Source organism: Arachis ipaensis, chromosome B10 (genome assembly GCF_059453495.1).
Source record: "Arachis ipaensis isolate K30076 ecotype BB chromosome B10, ASM5945349v1, whole genome shotgun sequence".
NCBI lineage: Eukaryota > Viridiplantae > Streptophyta > Magnoliopsida > Fabales > Fabaceae > Arachis > Arachis ipaensis.
The window spans coordinates 44,664,720-44,683,439 of NC_142435.1; the positions used below are offsets into that span (position 1 = coordinate 44,664,720).

Consider the following 18,720-nt stretch of genomic DNA (forward strand, 5'->3'; position numbering starts at 1 on the left):
AAAGCTATGTTGAGGAGGTGGTTCATTGGTATATGATGGGGTTTGTTGGTAACTACAAAGAGGTCTACCATATCTATCATCTTGGCACGCACCTCGGAATGGCTCTTGACCATAGTAATTTGGTGGAGGTGGTTTATCACGAGAGGGTCTACTATAACTATTGCCTGGGTATGCATTGTAGAATGGTCGTTGTCCCTGGAACTTTGGAAAGTGTTGTTGCCGAAAGGGTTGATCAGATCCTTGTAGCTCCTTCCATCTGTGATTGTTTCGACCTTGACGCATGTTCCTGTTATAGCTTCCATTCCTTTCAACAACATTAGAACCAAACTCAAAGCGACGGGGGTGAGAACTCATAGTAACTAATAAAAATTAAAAACAAGAATAAAAAGAAATAAACAAGCAAAATAAAATATTTACAATAACCAATAATAAGGTACACAGTTGCAATTCTCTGGCAGCGGCGCCATTTTAACGCTAGGTTTTTGTGTGGTCTAGAAATTTGCAATTAAAAGCTCGTTGTAAGTATAGTTCCTAAACCGACAAAAAATCCTTTCATACAAAAATTTGGTTGTCACAAGTAACAAAACCCAATAAATTTGAATCTGCCTGACTGAGATTTACAAGATGACCATAGCTTGCTTCAAGCCGACAATCTCCGTGGGATCGACCCTTACTCACGTAAGGTTTATTACTTGGACGACCCAATGCACTTGCTGGTTAGTTGTGCGAAGTTGTGAAAAAGAATTGAGATTATGAACGTGCGTATTAAGTATTTGGCGCCGTTACCAGGGAATGAACAATCACGATTTCGTGCACCAAGTTTTTGGCGCCGTTGCCGGGGATTGTTCGAGTTTGGACAACTGACGGTTCATCTTGTTGCTCAGATTAGGTAATTTTATTTTATTTTTAAAGCTTTTTATTTTCGAAAAAAAATTTCAAAAAAAATAACTTATTCTATGACTTCAGAATTTTTAAGAATGAATTCTAGAGTTTCATGATGATCTGTTGAAGTCTGGTTGGCAGTGAAGCCATGTCTAATTTTTGGGACCGAGGTTTCAACTCATCATCACAAGAGCTTTTTGATTCTCATCAATTCAGCTGTTGTATGCCTGATTTGTATGCTAAAGCTTGGCTGGCCATTGGCCATGTCTAGTGTTTTGGACCGAAGCTTTCACTGAAAGCTTGGGTGGCTAATAAGCCATGTCTAATTCCTGGACCGGAGCTTTAGACTAACATTGCATGATTCCTGGAATTCTTATTAAAAATTTTAAAATCCTTATTTTTTTTTCCAAATAATTTTCGAAAAATCCAAAAAAAATTATAAAATCATAAAACCAAAAATAATTGTGTTTCTTGTTTGAGTCTAGTGTCAATTGCATCTTTTTAATTTTTCTTTAAAATTTTCGAAGAACACCTGCATGGAACTATTCTTCATTGATCTTCAAGTTGTTCTTGATGAATTTCTTTGTTTGATCTTTAATTTTTCTTGTTTTGTGTCTTTTCTTGTTTTTCATATGCATTTTTGAATTATTAGTGTCTAAAGTTTAAAAATTTTTAAGTTTGGTGTCTTGCATTTTTTTCTTTCTTAAAAATTTTCAAAAATGTGTTCTTGATGTTCATCTTGATCTTCAAAGTGTTCTTGGTGTTCATCTTGACATTCAAAGTATTCTTGCATGCATTAGTTGTTTTGATTCATAATTTTCATGTTTTGAGTCATTTTTGTGTTTTTCTCTCTCCTCACTAAAAATCCAAAAATCAAAATTATATCTTTCCTTGTTTTACTCATCAATTTCAATTTCAAAATTTTATCTTTTCAAATCTTTTTCAAAAATTAAATCTTTTTCATTTATTTTTCGAAATTTTTTTTATTTATTATTGATTTTCAAAATCTTTTTCTTATTCTTACTTCATATTTTCGAAAATCTCACTAACAATTAATGTGATTGATTCAAAAATTTTAAAGTTTGTTACTTGCCTATTAAGAAAGGTTCAATCTTTAAACTCTAGAATCATATCTTTTTAGTTTCTTGTTAGTCAAGTAATCAACTTTAATTTTCAAAATCAAATCTTTTTAATTTCCTTTTCAAATCTTTTGCAAAATGATTTTCAATCATATCTTTTTTAAAATCAATTTCAAAATTTTTTCTAACTTCTTATCTTTTCAAAATTGATTTTCAAATCTTTTTTAATTAACTACTTGACTTTTTGTTTGTTTTACTATTTCTTATCTTTTTCAAAACCACCTAACTACTTTTCTCTCTCTTATTTTCGAAAATCACTAACCTCTCTTTTTCAAAAATTTCTTTTCACTAACTAATTATTTTAAATTTCAATTTAATTTTATTTTCCTCCTTAATTTTTGAATTCTAATAAACATTTAAAATAAAAACAAAAATATTTTTTTATTTTATTTTATTTAATTTTCGAATTCTTTCCCCTCTCATCTCTTTCTATTTATTTATTTATTTACTAACACTTCTCTTCTACTCATAATTCGAATCCACTTTTCTCCTCTGTGTTCAAATTCTTATCTTCTCCTTCTTCTATTCTTCTCCTCTTATACTCACATGAGGAATCTCTATACTGTGAAATAGAGGATTCCATATTTTCTTTTCTGTTCTCTTCTTTTTCGTATGAGCAGGAACAAGGATAAGAATATTCTTGTTGAAGCTGACCCTAAACCCGAAAGGACTCTGAATAGGAAGCCAAAGGAAGCTAAGGCACAACTCTCTGGAGAGGACCTGACAGAAATTTTCGAAAAAGAATGAGACATGGCCGAACCCAATAACAATGGTGGAGATGCAAGGAAGATGCTTGGTGACTTTATTGCACCCTCTTCTAACTTCTATGGAAGAAGCATCTCAATTCCTGCAATTGGAGCAAACAACTTTGAGCTTAAGCCTCAATTAGTTTCTCTAATGCAGCTGAATTGCAAGTTTCATGGACTTCCAATGGAAGATCCTCATCAGTTTTTAGCTGAATTCTTGCAAATCTGTGACACTATCAAAACCAATAGAGTTGATCCCGAGGTCTACAGGCTTATGCTTTTCCTTTTTGCTGTAAGAGACAGAGCTAGAACATGGTTGGATTCACAACATAAGGAAAGCCTGAACTCTTGGGATAAGCTGGTCAGTGCTTTTCTGGCCAAATTCTTTCCACCTCAAAAGATGAGCAAGCTTAGAGTGGAAATCCAAACCTTCAGACAGAAGGAAGGAGAATCCCTCTATGAAGCTTGGGAAAGATATAAGCAACTGATCAAAAGGTGTCCTACTGACATGCTTCCAGAATGGAGCATCATAAGTATATTCTATGATGGTCTGTCTGAGTTGTCAAAAATGTTATTGGACCATTCTGCAGGAGGATCTCTTCATCTGAAAACCTCTGCAGAGGCTCAGGAACTTATTAAAATGGTTGCAAATAACCAGTTCATGTACACCTCTGAGGGGAATCCTGTGAACAATGGGATGCCTCAGAAGAAGGGAGTTCTTGAAATTGATACTCTGAATGCCATATTGGCTCAGAATAAAATATTGACTCAGCAAATCAATATGATTTCTCAGAGTCTGAATGGATTGCAAGCTGCATCCAACAGTACTAAGGAAGCATCTTCTGAAAAAGAAGCTTATGATCCTGAGAACCCTGCAATGGCAAAGGTGAATTACATGGGAGAACCCTATGAAAACACCTATAATCCTTCATGGAAAAATCATCCAAATTTCTCATGGAAGGATCAACAGAAGCCTCAACAAGGCTTCAATAATAATGGTGGAAGAAATAGGTTTAGCAATAGCAAGCCTTTTCCATCATCTTCTCAGCAAAATCCTTTTCCATTATATTCTCAGCAAAATACAGAGAATTCTGAACAGAGCCATTCTGGCCTGGCAACCATAGTCTCTGATCTATCCAAAACCACACTAAGTTTCATGAATGAAACAAGGTCCTCTATTAGAAATTTGGAGGCACATGTGGGTCAGCTGAGTAAGAAGGTTACTAAAACTCCTCCCAGTACTCTCCCAAGCAATACAGAAGAAAACCCCAAGAGAGAGTGCAAGGCCATAACCATGATCAACATGGCCGAACCTGGAGAGAGTGAGGAGGACGTGAGTCCCAGTGAGAAAAGCCTCAGGGGACGTCCTCTAGATAGAAAGGAGTTTCCCTTTGAGGAACCAAAGGAATCTGAGGCTCATACTGAGACCATAGAGATTCCACTGAACTTCCTTCTGCCATTCATGAGCTCTGATGAATATTCTTCCTCTGAAGAGGATGAAGACATCACTGAAGAGCAAGTTGCTAAATATCTAGGAGCAATCATGAAGCTGAATGCCAAGTTATTTGGTACTGAGACTTGGGAGGATGAACCCCCCTTGTTCACCAATGAACTGAGTGCATTAATGAGGCAGACATTACCTCAGAAGAAACCGGATCCCGGAAAATTCTTCATACCTTGTACCATAGGCACCATGACCTTTGAGAAGGCTTTGTGTGACCTGGGGTCAGGGATAAACCTCATGCCACTCTCCGTAATGGAGAAATTGGGAATCTTTGAGGTACAAGCTGCAAGAATCTCACTAGAGATGGCAGACAAATCAATGAAACAGGCTTATGGACTAGTAGAGGACGTGCTAGTGAAGGTTGAAGGCCTTTACATCCCTGCTGATTTTATAATCCTAGATACTAGGAAGGATGAGGATGAATCTATCATCCTTGGCAGACCCTTCCTAGCCAAAGCAAAAGCTGTGATTGATGTTGGCAGAGGAAAGTTGGTCCTTCAGTTGAATGACGACTACCTTGTATTCAAGACTCAAGGTTCTCCTTCTGTAACCATGGAGAGGAAGCATGAAAACCTTCTCTCAATACAAAGTCAACCAAAACCCCTACATTCAAACTCTAAGTTTGGTGTTGGGAAGCCATAACCAAGCTCTAAGTTTGGTGTTGAGAGGCCCCAACCTTGCTCTGATTATCTTTGAGGCTCCATGAGAGCTCACTATCAAGCTATTGACATTAAAGAAGCGCTTGTTGGGAGGCAACCCAATGTTATTTAATTATATCTATTTATTCTCCATTGCTATTTTATGTTTTCTTTAGGTTGATGATCATGTGAAGTCACAAAAACAACTGAAAAATCAAAAACAGAATGAAAAACAGCATTAAAAATAGCTCACCCCAGAGGAAGAGCTTACTGGAGTTTAAACGCCAGTAAGAAGCAGCAGACTGGCATTTAACGCTAGAAAGAAGCATCAAGCTGGCGTTAAACGCCAAAAACAAGCACCAAACTGGCATTTAACGCCAGAACAGAGCATCTACTTGGCGTTTAACGCCAGAAATGGGAGAAAAGCTGGCGTTAAACGCCAGAAACAAGCAGCAATCTAGCGTTTAATGCCAGAATTGCAATCTAAGGGCATTTTTGCACGCCCTAAATGGAGCAGGGATGCTAAGTCCTTGACCCCTCAGGATCTGTGAGCCCCACAGGATCTCCACCTACTCCACCTCTTCTTCTCTCCTCTTCACACCCTTTCAAAACACTCTTCCCCAAATACCCTTCACCACTCAAATCCATCTACTCTTCCCCAAAAACCCCACTTACCTCTAAATTCAAAATCTATTTCCTCCCAAACACAGACCTAATACACGAAACCTAACCCTCCCCCCACCCCTATATAAACCCTTCAACACTACTTCATTTTCACACATTACAAACACTTCTTCTCCCACTTGGCCGAATACACCTTCCCCTCCATCTCCTCCATTTTCTTCTTCTTCTATTATTTTTCTTCTTCTTTTGCTCGAGGACGAGCAAACATTTTATGTTTGGTGTGGTAAAAGTGTTGCTTTTTATTTTTTCATAACCATTAATGGCACCTAAGGCCAGAAAAACCTCAAGAAAGAGGAAAGGGAAGGCAATTGCTTCCACCTCTGTGTTATGGGAGATGTAGAGATTCATCTCAAAGGTCCATCAAGACCACTTCTATGAATTTGTGGCAAATAATGCAAGGAGACCCTCACCCTCTCACTAGAAGAGTCAACTCTGATCAAAGGTTGGACCAAGTCCTCATGGACATCTGTGTGGAAGGAGCTCAATGCAAACAAGAGAGCCCACTCATGGACCTCAACAAGAGCATGAGGAAATTCCTCATCATGGAATCCCTAAGATGCCTCAAGGGATGCACTTTCCTCCACAAAACTATTGGGAGCAAATTAACACCTCCCTAGGAGAATTGAGTTCCAACAAGGGACAACTAAAGGTGGAGCACCAAGAGCACTCCATCATTCTCCATGAAATTAAAGAAGATCAAAGAGCTATGAGGGAGGAGCAACAAAGACAAGGAAGAGACATAGAGGAACTCAAGAACACCATTGGTTCTTCAAGAGGAAGAAGACGCCACCCTCACTAAGGTGGACCCGTTCCTTAATCTCCTTGTTCTTATTTTTCTATTTTTTGGTTTTTGAGCCTTATGTTTTACTTATGATTGTGTCTTTATTACATGTTCATTAGTGTTTAAGTGTCTATGTCTTAAAGCTATGAATGTCTTATGAATCCATCACCTTTCTTAAATGAAAAATTTTCTAAAATCAAAAGAACAAGAAGTACATGAATTTTGAATTCATCCCTGAGCTTAATTTAATTATTTTGATGTGGTGGCAATACTTTTTTATTTTCTGAATGAATGCTTGAACAGTGCATATGTCTTTTGAATTTGTTGTTTATGAATGTTAAAACTGTTGGCTCTTGAAAGAATGATGAAAAAGGAGAAATGTTATCGATAATCTGAAAAATCATAAAATTGATTCTTGAAGCAAGAAAAAGCAGTGAAAAACAAAAGCTTGCGAAAAAAAAGAGAAAGAAAAATGGCAAAAATGAAAAAAAAAAGAAAAAGCAAGCAGAAAAAGCCAGTACCCTTTAAAACAAAAGGCAAGGGTAAAATAAAAAAGATCTAAGGCTTTGAGCATTAATGGATAGGAGGGCCCAAAGGAATAAAATCCTGGCCTAAGCGGCTAAACCAAGTTGTCCCTAACCATGTGCTTGTGGCGTGAAGGTGTCAAGTAAAAGCTTGAGATTGAGCGATTAAAGACGTGATCCAAAGAAAAAAGAGTGTGCTTAGGAACCCTGGACACCTCTAATTGGGGACTCTAGCAAAGCTGAGTCACAATCTAAAAAGGTTCACCCAGTTATGTGTCTGTGGCATTTATGTATCCGGTGGTAATACTGGAAAACAAAGTGCTTAGGGCCACGGCCAAGACTCATAAAGTAGCTGTGTTCAAGAATCAACATACTGAACTAGGAGAATCAATAACACTATCTAAATTCTGAGTTCCTATAGATGCCAATCATTCTGAACTTCAAAGGATAAAGTGAGATGCCAAAACTGTTCAGAGGCAAAAAGCTACTAGTCTCGCTCATTTAATTGGAGCTAAGTTTCATTGATATTTTAGAATTTATAGTATATTCTCTTCTTTTTATCCTATTTGATTTTTAGTTGCTTGGGGCAAGCAACAATTTAAGTTTGGTGTTTTGATGAACGGATAATTTATACGCTTTTTGGCATTATTTTTAAGTAGTTTTTAGTATGATTTAGTTAGTTTTTAGTATATTTTTATTAGTTTTTAAATTAAAATCACATTTCTGGACTTCACTATGAGTTTGTGTGTTTTTCTATGATTTCAGGTATTTTCTGGCTGAAATTGAGGGACCTGAGCAAAAATTTGATTCAGAGGCTGAAGAAGGACTACAGATGCTGTTGGATTCTGACCTCCCTTCACTCGAAATGGATTTTCTAGAGTTACAGAAACCCAATTGGCGCGCTCTCAATTCCGTTGGAAAGTAGACATCTAGGGATTTCCAGAAATATATAATAGTCCATACATTGCCTGAGTTTTGATGACATAAACTTGCGTTCAAACGCCAACTTCCTGCCCTATTCTGGAGTTAAACGCCAGAAACAAGTTGCAAACCAGAGTTAAACGCCAGAAACAGGTTACAACATGGCGTTTAACTCCAAAAAGAGTCTCTACAAATGAAAGCTCAATGCTTAGCCCAGGCACACACCAAGTGGGCCCGGAAGTGGATTTCTACATCATTTACTTATCTTATGTAACCCTAGCTACTAGTTGAGTATAAAAGCTAATTTTAGTGATTTATTTTATATCTCTGGTTAGTCTTTTGAATAATTTTATGTTCAGAGATCACGTTTAGGGGGGCTGGCCATTCGGCCATGCCTGGACCTTCATCACTTATGTATTTTCAACGGTAGAGTTTCTACACACCATAGATTAAAGTGTGGAGCTCTGCTGTTCCTCATGAATTAATGCAAAGTACTATTGTTTTCTTATTCAATTCAAGCTTATTCCTATTCTAAGATATTCGCTTGCACTTCAACCATGATGAATATGATGATCCGTGACACTCATCACGATTCTCAACCTATGAACGCGTGCCTGACAACCACTTCCGTTCTACCTTGGATTGAGCGTTTATCTCTTGGGCTCCTGGTTCAGATCAGAGTCTTCGTGCTATAGGCTAGAATTATTGGCAGCCATTCTTGAGATCCGGAAAGTCTAAACCTTGTCTGTGGTATTCCGAGTAGTATCTGGGAAGGGATGACTGTGACGAGCTTCAAACTCGCGAGTGTTGGGCGTAGTGACAGAGGCAAAAGGATCACTGGATCCTATTCCAACATGATCGAGAACTGACAGATGATTAGCCGTGCGGTGACAGCACATTTGGACCATTTCACTGAGAGGACGGGAAGTAGCCATTGACACCGGTGATGCCCAACATATAGCTTGCCATAGAAAGGAGTATGAATGATTGGATGGAAGCAGTAGGAAAGCAGAGGTTCAGAAAGAACAAAGCATCTCCATACGCTTATCTGAAATTCCTACCAATGAATTACATAAGTATCTCTATCCTATTTTATATTTTAATTATATTTTAATTATCAAATCTCCATAACCATTTGAATCTGCCTGACTGAGATTTACAGGATGACCATAGCTTGCTTCAAGCTAACAATCTCCGTGGGATCGACCCTTACTCACGTAAGGTTTATTACTTGGACGACCCAGTGCACTTGCTGGTTAGTTGTGCGAAGTTGTGAAAAAGAATTGAGATTATAAACGTGTGTATTAAGTTTTTGGCGCCGTTACCAGGGAATGAACAATCACGATTTCGTGCACCAGCCGAAAAAGGGCCCAGAAATAGCTAGGAGCGTTTTCTGCAATTTCCTGCACGTGGCGTCCATCACGCATGCGCGTGGGTCACGTGTACTCGTCGTTTGGAGATTTTTCTCGCCACGCGTACACGTCAGTCACGCATACGCGTCGTTCGTGCTCTGCGCCAGGCACACGTCCGCATCGTCTATGCGTGCGCGTCGCTTGCGTTTTGCGCTAGGCACGCGTCCACGTCGTCCATGCATGCACGTCACTGCCATTTTCTCCAAAACTTCATTTTGTGCGTTCCTTCTATTTTTGCGGGTTTTTTTTCTGTCCTCTTAGCCATTCATGCCCTATGAAGCCTGAAAATACTTAACACACAGATCACGGCATCGAATGGTAATAAAGGATAATTAAAATTAATATTTTTGAAGCATAGGAAACATGTTTTCACATATATCACAGAATAAGGAAGGAATTATAAAACCATGCAAATCTTATGAATAAGTGGATGAAGAATTGATAAAAATACTCAATTGAGCACAAGATAAATCATAAAATAGTGGTTTATCAACCGTACTAGAAACCCATGGATCGGGGGTTCTCATTCCGTATATATCTTTTATTTTTCAGATGCAGGTCTAGGTGCTCAGCAGCAAGCTGTGATTTGTTTGAAAGACGGCGAAGACGTTTAAGATCTCTCATTTACATTTTGCTTAGATTCTCTCCGCTTTTGGTTTTAAAGAACTCATGCTATGTATTTAATCCTTTGAAAAACCTACCTATAGAGGCCCCTGTGCATCCTTCGGGAGAGATTAGGAGATACGGTTGTCAAATTGCTTTTATACTGTACCCTAGCTGGCCTAAGCTTCGCGGGTCACGGCTAGTGGCTATTTACTTATGTTATATATCTATATATTGTCCCTCTCTTATTCTCCTTAATGCCTTTATTTGTATATCGCTTTTGACTTCACGCTTTATCTTTTAGTTGTCGATGCGTGAGTGATACGACTTCGCGATTTTATTTTTACTCTTTTCAGGCTCCTCGATTAATACTCCTTTCAATATTACTTATAATTATGTATTAAAAATCCCCATTGAGAGTCGTACCACCTTATTATCATTGACTTATGACTCGAGCATAAGGATTTAAATATTAGGGTATTACATTATAGTATTAGAGCAGTTCGTCCTCGTAGGCCTGAGGGATGGAACTGCTTACACCTCAATGCATACTCTGAGTCTATGCCTGTGTTAGTTAGGGTATCCGACTGATACGTCTAGCATGAAGTTCATGTGTGTACCTTTGGTAATTTGAAGCACTTAACTTGAGATATTGAGACTGATCACCTTGATATCACTTGTTTGATGTGGACAAGGCCCGAATGGTGTCTCATGGACATGAACAAGCTACTCGGGGAGGAATTCCCTAGAACGAATTGATAAAGGAACGCCGAGACAAGAATCTTAGCAGTGATATATGTGATATTAATGTGTTGGTTTTAAATGGTTGAGTGAAATACTTGGAGGCGAATAGTTGATTGAATGATTTGTTTAATTAGGTTTGAATTTGTTGGATCTTGAGGATTTAGAGTATAGGAGGCTTGTGAATAGGTTTTGCTATAGTTTGGATTTGAATTGGAATGAAAGTTTGTGAAATTGAACACTTGTGTAGGAATTGAGAAATGACTAATTATCAGAAAACTTATGTTATGGGTCTTGAATGATTAGGATGTGAATTGGAATAACATTGGATATATGGCGAATTGTTAAGTGTTGAGGTAGGTAGAGTATGAATTGGGCTTGGACTTTGCTGAGTTTAATATTGGTTGGCATGTGCATGTAGTTATGATAAATGGGATTCATCGGATGCTTAGTATGTAAGGCTATGCCGTTACGCTTAAGGAAGAATAAGTGGAGTTAGAGATTTTGAGATTTGTTGATTGTGGTCCTAGATAATGTGTTCATGAAAATTGAAGATTTTGAGGAAATTTTGAGTTAAACATAGAGATACGCTAGGGACCTAAGTTACCATTGGATTCTTAGTGGATGAAAATTAAAGTGACGCAGCAAAAACTTGCAGAAGCAGAAACACAGGATAGTTACGAATAGGAGCTGTAAATGTTGACTAGAATATCTTAAGTTTGAATACTCGAAGGGTTTAGTGGGTTAATGCAAGTAATGATTCCCAGATAATTGGATTTGATTGCGGCTGTGAGCTTTGGTGGTTCTGAAATGGATGAGGAAATGATCATTGATGCGTAATTGGATTTAGATGATGATTGAGTGCAAGTCATCATGTTTGAGGGATGAGTACTATGATATTTGGTCATGGTGACCTTGGATTTAGATTGAGATTTATAATGATTGGATTTAAAGACGACTTTGGAAAATATTAAATTGAAATGCTAATGTTGTATTGAGATTGGTTTTAGGAAATCCGTGAAGGGTGGTAAACCCAAATGTATAGGGGAGGTTCTGCCGGAATTCTAAAAGAACTTGAAGAGTTTAGAAATCTTAAGTTATGATATCAATCGGGAGTTTCAGCTTAGGATGTTTTATGAAGGGGTGAGATGAACATAACATTTGGTTAGTTATTGAGAGAAACATATAAGAAGCTAAAAGTGAAATGGATAAATATAACTTAAGTTGAATTGGGAATAGGGTGTTAAGAATTGATGTTGGAGAATGGCAAATTGAATGGTAATAGGTCGGTTGAATATGTGAAAGCTTATATGAAGACTTGATATCTAATTTTCAAAGACGAAAATTTTTGTTAGGTGGGTAGGATGTAAAATCAGTCAAACTATAATTAAGTAAATAATAAATTAAATATGAGTGATTAGGGTTAGAAAATTTTGCAATCGGAATTTGATGATTTAAATATGATATTTGGACTCAGTGAATTTTTCTGAGTCAGAAAACATAATTTTCTGCGTAAAAACGAGCAGTGAAAATTTGACCGTCAGTACCGGCTGAGATCTGTCCGGTACTACAGCTGAGAAAATTAATTTGAAGTGAACAAGGTTAAGAACAAAAAAGAATTTATAAGTGGAAAGATAGAAATATTTACAATACAATTTAAAACATTAATTTTAAAGGTTTTGGCCCAAAATTGGGTCAACAGGCTAAACCAAGTGAACCGAACCTAAGTGAGTCCAAGACCCAACATATATAAACCTTAGTTATGAGCATTTCAGCTCATTAACCCTAAAGAAAGAGTGTGGGGCGCTGAAATGGAGAAGAGATGAAGAAGAGAGAAAATCCTAACTCCAAACTTCAAACCACCATAACTTGAGCTATGGAGCTCCAATCGACGAGCCATTTGCGGTCACGCGTCGCTCTTTTCATCCTCTATAATTCTATCTAAGTTTTTTGGTGAGTATTCTATTTTCCTTTTCCCAGTTTCCTTTTATCTCTTTAAATTCTAATTTGGTTTGGGTTTTGAGGAAATTTTGTGATTTTGGTTATTTAGAAGTGCTCTAGTATGAGCCATTGGTGATATTCATCATAAAATACAGTGGGTTAAGGTAAGAAACCCTCCAACCTTTGTGATTTATCATTTTCATGAACCCTAGGCTGATTGTAACTGTGAAATTGGTTATGTTAGAGTATTGGTTGATTTTGGTGCACAATTGGGAGGTTGGTTTTGCTTGTGGAGCTTTGGTGAGGCTTGGAGCTAAGGTTGGTGGAGACTTCCAAAGAAGAGGCTCAATTGGTTTGGCTTCAAGAGGCACGATTTAAGTTTTATTTAAGTACCGTGTGGTGTGATGAGAATTTCTAGGCTAGATTCCCCTAGGATTAAGTTTGGATTTTGCAAATGGTTGGTACTAATATGTATAGTTGATATGTAATGTAAATTAATGATTAGGTTGAGAATTGTGTGAATTTGTATGTTTGGTGTGTTGAGAATTTGATGAATTGGATAATGAATATTGGTTTGTGGAATATGTATTTAAATTGTAAATTTGGGCCGGAGGACGTGAATCTTGGGCCGGAGGCTGGAAAGAGGTAAGGAAGGTAAGTGATGTGTGTATTGTGTGATGTCATATGAGATTGAATAGATAATGAATATTGAGTGTGTGAATAAATGGGAGGAATGTTGAATAATAAGAAATTAGGAATTTAGGAGTGGAAGGTGACGAAATTAAATTGAATTGTGTAGATGAGGTAGGTTTAGTTTTGGTTGAGTGTAATTATGTGAATGTGGTTGGGTTGTGGTCATTTGGATGAGTGGAAATGAATTTGGCTTGTGAATATTGGAAAACTTTGTGATTTCTGTTTTTGGATAAAAATTGATTTTTGACCAACTTCGGCGGTCCGTAACTTGGTCCTCAGAGTTGGGAATTCTTCAAGATTGGATTTTTATAAAAGTTCATTCAACGATCTTTCCAACGGTTCAGAAATGGTTGAAAAAGGAATTTTATAGAAGTTATGTGTGGCGGAAGTTTGAGGTTTGAAAATAAAATTCTGCAGCTTTTTCTGACTTAGTAAAATTTTTAAGAAAACGTACGCCCACGGGTATGCATGGCCAACGCGCACGCGTGACCCATATAATTTACCCCCCCTCACGCGTGTGCGTGGCCGACGCATACGCGTCGCTGTGTTGATGCTGCTGGGTGGTAGAAAAACCAGAGAGTTGTGCTGGTATTGTGCCGGATTCGTGCGAAGCACAAAACGCTTCCACGTGTACGCGTGACCGGGCACGCGTCCCTCCCCCTCTCTGATTTCCACGCGTACGCATGGATGATTCTCACGCGTCACTCCCTTTTTCCGCTTTCCACGCGTGCGCATGGGCGACACGCATGCGTGGCCCTGTTTTCAGCAAATATGAGTTTTGTGTTTTTAAAACCGAATTTTAAACTTTTAAGCCCCCTTGTTTCATTCTTTTAGTCCTGAATTAGAATAGTATGCCTTGTAATGAGAATAATCTATGAAAGGTGATAACTTGGGGATGAAGTAAGGGGAGAATTAATAATAAATCGTGAAAATAATGATGATTATGATATTGTTAGCGAGAGTGATGATGACGATGAGATTGTTAATGAGAGTGATAATGATTTTGAGACTGATAAAGAGGATGATGATGATTATGAGATTGTCATTGAGAATGATAATGATTAAGAGGTTGATATTAAATATGATCCTGATTGTGATATACCTGCATGGGTAGACGCAGTGGCATTGATTCCACTTGCTCTGGGACATGGTGAGATATACCTGCCTAGGTAGATGCAGTGGCATTGATTCCACTTGCTCCAGGACGTGGTGAGATATACCTGCCTGGGAAGATGCAGTGGCATTAATTCAGCTTGCTCCGAGACACGGTGAGATATACCTGCCTGGGTAGATGCAGTGGAGTGATTCCACTTGCTCCGGGTTTGGTTTGAGACTCCTGGGGTAGATGCAGTGGTTAGCCCCCACTTGCTCCCAGTCGAGGTGGATTTAAGATTTGTCAAACTATCTGAGTTTCAGATTTCCTTGGGTAGATGCAGTGGGTCGGCTCCAATTGCTCCAGGTTGAGGTCCAATATTCTGTTGACCCTGCATCGTAAGATGTGGCCGGACACTTAGAGCTCTCTGGATGAGCTCTCTCCCATAGATGTTTTATTTTGATTGATTATGATTTTGAGCTTGGGGATGTGAGCTCACAGGGATTGTCCAGTGGTTAGCTACCAGGACATGTCGGGTTAGCTATGTAACCGACTGATAATATCATCACCTTTAGGGCAGGCATACATCATTTGCACATGTTTGAATTATTTGGGTTTGGCTATTTGTTTTGGATTGCTATATTATATATGCTATGTTACTTGATTATGTGCTACTTGTTCTACTTGTACCTTATTGTGTATTACTTGCCTGTATTGCTTGTGTTTGTAAAACTGAGTGGTCCCTCATGCTGGTGTCGGTTTACACTGAGGGCTGTTCTTGATGAGATGAGTTGATGATGTAATTGAATAATGATGATGATTATTGAATCAGGTAATTGAGCTCCCTGGGTAGACGCAGTGAAGTGATTTCACTTGCTCCAGGTAGAATGAGATAATTTGAGCTCCCTGGGTAGACGCAGTGAAGTGATCCCACTTGCTCCAGGTGAGGATATGAGGTAATGATATAGAATTGCTGAGACAGAATAGCTGTGGATGGTTTTATTTATAATTCTGATTGTGAATTGTCGGAGAGTTAGAAAGTTGAATCAGACTTATTATTCCCTTATGACAGTTGCCTATTTATGGATTATTGAGAAAATAGGATGAATGTTTGGTGAAAGAAAGTTTAGGATGCTTAGTGAGTTTTTATTACAATGCATTGTATTTATTTGGTACTTTTACCATACTGGGAACCCATGGGTCGGAATTCTCATTCCGTATATATCTTTTGTTTTACAGATGCGGGTCCAGGTGCTCAGCAGTGAGCTGTGATTTGTCTGAAAGACGGCGAAGACATTTAAGATCTCTCATTTACATTTTGCTTAGATTCTCTCTGCTTTTGTTTTTAAAGAACTCATGCTATATATTTAATCCTTTGGAAAACTTACCTATAGAAGCCCTTGTGCATCTTTCGGGAGAGATTAGGAGATATGGTGGTCAAACTGCTTTTATATTGTACCCTAACCGGCCTAGGCTTCGTGGGTCGCGGCTAGTGGCTATTTACTTATGTTATATATCTATATATTATCCTTCTCTTATTCTCCTTAATGCCTTTATCTGTATATCGCTTTCGACTTCACGCTTTATCTTTTAGTTGTCGATGCGTGAGTGATACAACTTCGCTATTTTATTTTTACTCTTTTCAGGCTCCTCGATTAATACTCTTTTCAATTTTACTTATAATTATGTATTAAAAATCTCCCTTGAGAGTCGTACCACCTTATTATCATTGACTTATGACTCGAGCATAAGGATTTGAATATTAGGGTGTTACACAAGACTTTTCCAATGTCATTGTGTCTTAATTAAGTGATAGCAACAACCTAAATATAAGTATTGAATACAATTGAAATGCTAGAAATTTTGGATCTCCTTATTTAGTTAATTAATTAATCAAAATGAGAAAAGAGCAAAGTAGTATATTGGTGATGGTAGTGTGAGAAGTGAGAAGACAAGTGTGTTGGGTAAGAAAAGTAGTGAATATATTTTATGTTTTCTATGGAAGGAATAACCAACTCTGGTCAAAATTGTTCAGCCACAATAATAGATTCAGCAAGAACTAGCAACAGTTATGGCTAGACAACCAAATTAAATTAACTAAACTATTTTATGCTTTTGTCTCTGCTTGTATTCAGAAAGAGATTAAAAATTACAAAAATGGAGAGAGGGATCATTGTGGAAAGTGGAGAACAGGGGAGAAGTATTCAAAGGTTTTTTTTCATGTATGATTCATCAAAAACAAGGTAATGTAATGTCAGCTAGTATCGTTGGAGAACAAAGATGTGTGATCAATTTCAGGAGTTGTCTACACACATAGCAATTACTACATCAAAACTAATGAAATTAAAATTAAATTTGGAAACAAAAATTCATAGTATTGTGATACAAAACAACTAGACCAGAGCATAGTAGGATACAAACCAAACAATGTTATTTTGAAACAAGAAACCAAGTCATGCATGAAGCTGATATATACAATGGTTTCAAATACTTTGATTTCAAATAGATTGAACTAACTAAATTATCAAGACCCTCCAACCACTCTTGTCAACTTCAATTAGCCAAATACCAGTGAAGTGGACGCAAAGAAAACAAGAAAATAAAAGCCATATATGTTTGATTATATTCTACTAAGTTTCCTTTAAAGCTATGCCCAATTATTACAGCACCAATATCTATTGCTAATCACATTATAAGAATTCCAATAGTATATATATACTTCATGTATTAATTCTAACCTATTCTAGTATTATTAATAGTTATAGTATGAGTCAAGTTACATCTTTATATGTTAATAAAGTTGCATAGAAAAACTAGTGCTGTAATTTCAAAGTTGAGTGTTAAAATGGTTCAAATAATTGTAAAAGATTTAATATATCTATGGATCAGACCATGTTGATGCCTAGGCATCTTAGGCTAGTTTCACAAGCCTTTTTCATTAGTTTTTGCTTGGTTTTCATGCATTTCTTAGGCAATAAGCAAGTATTTGGATGAATAATATATGTATGCCTTGATTCAATCAAACATTGTTAATTTTGTACATTTTCATGAGATTTATGCAAGAACTACTTGATGTTATGAATGATGCAATATCTTGTGAATATGGCAAGGTTTTGATGCATTTGTTTGGTTGATGATAGGTGAGGAGAAGTAGAGGAAGGGCAAGGAAGAGGCAGAGAAGGCAACGTTGGTGGCCAAAGTTGGCTCACCAACGTTGCCAAGAATGTTATTAAGAGGAAAGCAAGTAACGTTGGTGGCCAAAGTTGGGTCACCAACGTTGCCACAAACGTTGGCTCAAGGAAGGGTAAGCAACGTTGGTGGCCAAAGTTAGCTCACCAACGTTGCTCACCAACATACCAAGCATGAAAAGCAACGTTGGTGGCCCAAACATGGCTCACCAACGTTGCTAACAACATTGCTGCAAGAGAGGTGCAACGTTGGTGGCCCAAGCTTGGCTCACCAACGTTGCTACTCAAAAAGGTGCCAACGTTGGTGTGCAAACATTGCCACAAACGTTGCAGACCAACGTTTTCAACAATTTCAAGAGGAATACATTGGAAAAATTGGCTGCGACGTGCACGCATGGGCGACGCATACGCGTGAGCGTGGAAATTGACACTCCACGCATATGCGTAGGCGACGCGCACGCGTGAAAAAAGTGTTTGCACACCAACGTTATGTCACTAACACTAGCATTGACACACAAACGCTGGATCATGTGTACGCGTCGGCGACGCGTACGCGTGACATGAAGAACGTTGGTGCACCAACGTTGGGCACCAACGCCAGTAGCAACGCTCCGAGTATCTTATTTATGCAACGTTAGGGCCACCGTTAGTACACAAACAGTGGTGTCAATGCCAATGCTAACCTCAATTCCAAATGGCACCCATGCAAGTAATAAACGTTAGTGAGCTAACGTCCTTGTCAACGTCACAAAAAGTCACTCCTAACTGCTTCAATCAAGGCCAAAAACCAACATCCAAGTACTTGAAGATCCAATTGAAGATGAGAAGAAGAGTATAAATAGGAGAGCTTTGGAAGTTAGAAAGAGGCTGGAGGATTAGAGACTCCAAAGAGCTTAGAATTTTATTTTCTTTTGATACAATTTTCCTTTTCTGCAATTTTACATTTTAATTTGTATCGAGCTTCATTTACTTTTATGCAATTTCAATTCCTTGCACTTCTTCTCTTCTTTGCAATTTTACATTTCAGTTCGTATTAAGTTCAATTTATTTTCATGCGATTTTAATTCCTTGCACTTGTTCTTCGAGCAATTATTCACTAAACCCCAATCGTTAGGGGGAGGAGCTCTATTGTAATTCACATGATTGAATGAAATTATTCTTCTTCTCAATCTGCTTGGGGTAGCTAAAGGATATCTTCTATGTTTATTGTGATCCACTCACTTTGGAATG

The 18,720-nt window shown here is 37.8% G+C and overlaps 1 non-coding gene across 1 annotated transcript; it reads right to left on the reverse strand.

The window, feature by feature from the left end:
• Window positions 1–3,173: 3,173 nt before the first annotated feature.
• Window positions 3,174–3,281, reverse strand: LOC148579878 (small nucleolar RNA R71). The gene has a single exon (XR_015899088.1). It is a non-coding gene; the product is annotated as a small nucleolar RNA R71 (small nucleolar RNA).
• Between the last annotated feature and the right edge of the window lie 15,439 nt (window positions 3,282–18,720).